General features: G+C 44.4%; 1 long non-coding RNA gene across 1 annotated transcript; it reads right to left on the minus strand.

Annotated features, from left to right (window-relative positions):
• Window positions 1-1857: 1857 nt before the first annotated feature.
• LOC121080639 lies at window positions 1858-3727 on the minus strand. The gene is made up of 2 exons (XR_005825454.1): window positions 3517-3727; window positions 1858-2334 (listed from the first exon to the last, which is right to left on the minus strand). It is a non-coding gene; the product is annotated as an uncharacterized LOC121080639 (long non-coding RNA).
• Window positions 3728-4665: the final 938 nt, after the last annotated feature.

Genomic DNA, 4665 nt, shown 5'->3' on the forward strand with positions numbered 1-4665 from the left:
CAACAGACTCACTGTCCACGCCATACAATCTTCCTCTGTGTTGGTAGCGATCAGGATATCATCCACATACTGTAACAATTTTCCTTTCTCGGACGGGGCTTCCCAGGATTCCAGGTCTCTCGCAAGCTGATTGCCGAAGATGGTAGGACTATTCTTAAATCCTTGCGGCAACACCCTCCAAGTGAGCTGGGTCTTTCGACCACTTCTAGGATTTTCCCACTCAAATGCAAACAACTTTTGACTGGCTTCGTGGAGAGGGAGGCAAAAGAAAGCATCCTTTAAATCTAGAACAGTAAACCAGATTAATTCAGGTGCCAATACAGTCAGTAGGGTATACGGGTTTGCCACGACTGGGTAGAGATCCTCAGTAATCCTGTTCACTGTACGCAAGTCTTGAACCACCCTATATGACCCATCGGACTTCCGAATAGGTAATATAGGAGTATTGAATTCAGACTCACATTCCTTTAATAGTCCTAGCTGCAAAAAATTTTTCTGTCACTGGCCGGATTCCTTCCCTGTCCTCTTTCTTTAGAGGATATTGTTTAATCCTTACCGGTCGTTGACCTTCCTTTATCTTAACTTCAACAGGTGGAGCATTTTTCGCTCTTCCAGGCACATCAGTAGCCCAGACTCCTGGATACACTTGGTTCAGAATTTCCTCATCGATTTTCCCTTCTGAGGGGAGACTAGTTAGGACTAGACTTAATGCCTGCGTATATTGTTGATCCTTTACCTCCAAAGTAATTTCCCCTTTTTCAAACGTGATCTTTGCTCCTAATTGTTCCAACAAATCTCTCCCCAAAAGTGCCTTTGGAGAGTTGGGCATATATAAGAACTTGTGGATACCCCATTGCTTTCCCAATTTATACTTTAAAGGTTTGCAAAAATACACCTTTTCACTTTGGCCAGTTGCTCCCTGTACTACAACGTAATCATCTCCTAAAGGAATTAAGGCTTGATTTAAAACCGAATATGTCGCTCCTGTATCTATCAAAAACTCCACTTGCTGCTGCTTTTCCCCTAGCTTAATTGTAACCAGTGGATCCGCTAGGGTAGATTCCCCAGGTCCCCGTCAGTCTTCTATTACATTGGCTATCTTCACGTTCACCGAGGTTTTACGAACCCCTCCCTTGTTTCTAGGACATTCCCTTTTCCAATGACCAAAGCCCCTGCACATAGCACACTGATCCCTTTCCAATCGAGACGAATCTTGCCTACCACCTCTCTGTTCCCCTTTTTCTTGAATGGCAGCTATCAATTTCCTTTGTCCCCACCGATATTCTTCTTCTCTATTACTAAACACCCTCCACGCTTCATCCAACAATATCTCTAAGTTTCTACCTTCTGTAGAACGCAGCTTTTGAAGTTTTCGCCTTATGTCCCCTGCAGATTGACCCAGGAATAAAGAAACTAATTGCTGGATCCCTACCTCAGACCCAGGGTCCAACGGCGTGTTACGACGCATCACATCCCTCAGCCGATCCAGGAACTCAGACGGGGACTCAGAAGGAGTTTGCTTAACTGCATATAAAGCTGACCAGTTTATAGTTTTGGGAATTGCTCTCTCCATTCCCTTCAAAACCCATTCCTGATATTCCTGTAATCTTTGCATATGTGCCGATCTATTAGCATCCCACTTTGGGTCTTGGAGGGGGAAATGTTCCTTAACATCCCCTCCTATAATTTTATAATGATCTTCCGCCAAATTTCCTGCTGTTTTCAGAACTAGCTGTTTCTCAGTTTCAGTCAAATATTCCAGTAATAATTGTATATCATTCCAATCGGGATTGTGTTGTTTTACGATAAATTGGAAATGCCTGGCTACACTTATCGGGTCACTTCTATAATCCTTTGCAATCTTTCTCCACTCTCCCAAATCAGCAGTGGAGAAAGGCACTTTAATTAGCATTGTTCCACCATCTGGCCCCACCGCCTCTCGGAGGGGTGCTTGTAAAGTAGTCAGGGCAGACTTCTGCCGAGTGTGGGAAGATACAGGGCTATCAGGAGGATTAAAAGCTCCTTCCGAATCCACATCCTTGTCCCGTGCCCGGGGGGGGGGGGAGGTTTAAACAAGTCATCTAAGTCCTGTTCTGGGGCTTGGTGAACCTTGTCTGCCTTTGTACACCTCTGCCCAATGCTGCAGGAAGAACAGCATCTTTTTAGTTTACTTCTACCCCCTTTATTTTCTCGCTCCAATGCGAGTACCATAGGGTCCTGTGGGGGTATTATCCCACAGTCCCTTTGCCACTCCGGATGGTTTCGCAGAGTGAAAAACATATCTGCATATGATACTTCATCCCATTTCCCTTCTCTTCTCAAGAACAGCATAAGCTGTAACAAAGTATTATAATCCAATGTTCCATTAAATGGCCACTTAACTTCGCCCTCTAACTTATACAATGGCCACCACTGATTACAATATTTAATGAGGGTCTTTTTACTTTCTGTGCTTCCCTTCCCTACAATATCCTTCCAATGGGCGAGTATACAACCCAGAGGACTCTTTTTCAGTATCCTGCGACGAGCGAGGGGAAGCAAGCAGCCGACTCAATGTGAGTGATAAAGCAAGCTTCGATTTATTACGGCACGATTATGTCTTATATACAGTTCTAGTTAATTATGCCTACTAGTCATCTGCTAATTGGCTAAGCTCTAAAGGGTTACTTTTTCATACGTCCTCCTACTTGCGGTTTCTGCGGATAGCTAGCTACATATATTTTTTTCTCTCCTGTCTACGCGAATTCCTCAAAGTTATTTACAACATTAGGCACAAGGTTAGTGTTTTTCTCAGCTTCCTTATCAGCGTGCCTCAGCACAGCTGCAAGGCCTGCTTCAGCTAACTTAGGCTAACTTTGTTTCACAAAGATCTTTAAGGGAGTCATGGCCGTGATCACACAGCCATTCTGCAACAGTATCCCCCCTTGGGTGTTACCCATTTTCAATATACTCTTAAGGGATTCAAACTGACTTTTAAATTCTCTCTTTTTACGCCTATCAGCCACACTCTCACTTATTCTCACTCAATTCCACTCTCACGGATGTCCATGCACTCAGAGAAAATCACACACACATCACTTCACACAAACACTATGGTTCGACAAATTCAAATCAGTAGTCTATTCCAAATGCCTTATTGACGTAACCAAAATCGATACTCAGAGAAATTTAACACAGCATCGCTCCAGTTAACAACCTTCTAGCAGCTGCAAATATCTTGTAAATTACAAGAGGCCCGCTTACCCTTCTCCTGCTTCTCATATACCGGTCATTAGCAGGTCCATCCTGGCTCCCAACAACGGGATACAGCGGTTACCTCAAACTCAGTCGATCTATCCCCGAGATCGCTACCGGCCGCTCTATCGGCCAGCGAGTTTCCCAATTGCAGTCCCAAACTGCAGTCCCAAACCCTACAGGTACCCAACCCACGGGCACTATGCTGCACGCCAGACGTCTCTGCGCGATTTATCAGCAGCCCCGAATGTGCGTACGCTTAAGTCCCTTCGTTAAACATACCGTTAAATCCGCAGCTTCAAGAGGCTGTTGTCCACTCCCGCGGTGATCGGCTGGCAGCGGAGACTCCTCCGAGTAAAATGCTCGGGGCGCGCCTATTAGAGTCCGCTCCGCAGTCGGTCCCGCAGCCGAGTGGAGATCCTCCTGGCTGGCTCGCCAAAACTGACGTGCGGAAAGCAGACTCCACAATCTGTAAGATTGTAAAGTAGGTATGTTTATTCAGCGCTGGGCAGCACGGGGGAGTAGTCCCGCCAAAACCGTGCGCGCCTAACACGAAAACTTGCTCTGTTTTTATAAGACAACTCATTACATATTCATAATATGATGTAATACGCCTATACATATGCATTACCTATCCCCGCTTCATATTAAAATTAGTTCTGCGAGTCATTTCCATATTTTTTTCTCGACTGAGTTTGCGCAGTGTCCCCTGGTGGTGGTCGTCAGGGGTCCTGAGGATGAAGGCAGGCGAGTCTTCCTCGTGACCCCCACATCTGGCGCAGGCTCAGTAACGTCCTGCTCTTTGTCCAAACCGCAGAACCAGCTTTGGCTTGTTCTTGCAAGGTTGTAATCTTTCTTTGGACTTATATGGTCATGAAGCCCTTTACTCCCGTACACCTTATCACAGTACCCAAGCAAACCGTGTAAGATTTGGCAAACAGCTTAAATTTTACAATTTTTACCCTAAACAGCTAAACAGACTATTACAATTGTTAAACTCTACCCTATCTCTTACCCCCCACTCTCTCTCACCGTCTCTTCATTCACCGCAGTGAGGTGTTTTCCTGGTTGGCCATATAGTTGTAATATTAGTAATTTCAGATTTTGTAGAAGTTTATAGAGCCAAACTCAAAGAAAATCAAATATGGGGCAAATTAGCAGTTCACTCTAAGACCAGCATATTGGGCAAGTAGCACCTGGTCAGGAAGCCATCTAAGTACAGAAAGGTGTTTTTAAAGAAACACTAGATTTACATAGTGAAATAAATTCTACCTTTTTCACACTACTACTACTACTACTACTACTACTACTACATTTTGTTCAGTTTTTCAAAGAGAGGCATAATAGGAGAATAAACCAAGAATGCAGTGTTTCCTTTGAGGATCAATTTTGATTGTTTCAGTATTAAAAAAACAACTTAGTTCTGGGGAT

Source organism: Falco naumanni, chromosome W (assembly GCF_017639655.2).
Source record: "Falco naumanni isolate bFalNau1 chromosome W, bFalNau1.pat, whole genome shotgun sequence".
Classification (NCBI taxonomy): domain Eukaryota; kingdom Metazoa; phylum Chordata; class Aves; order Falconiformes; family Falconidae; genus Falco; species Falco naumanni.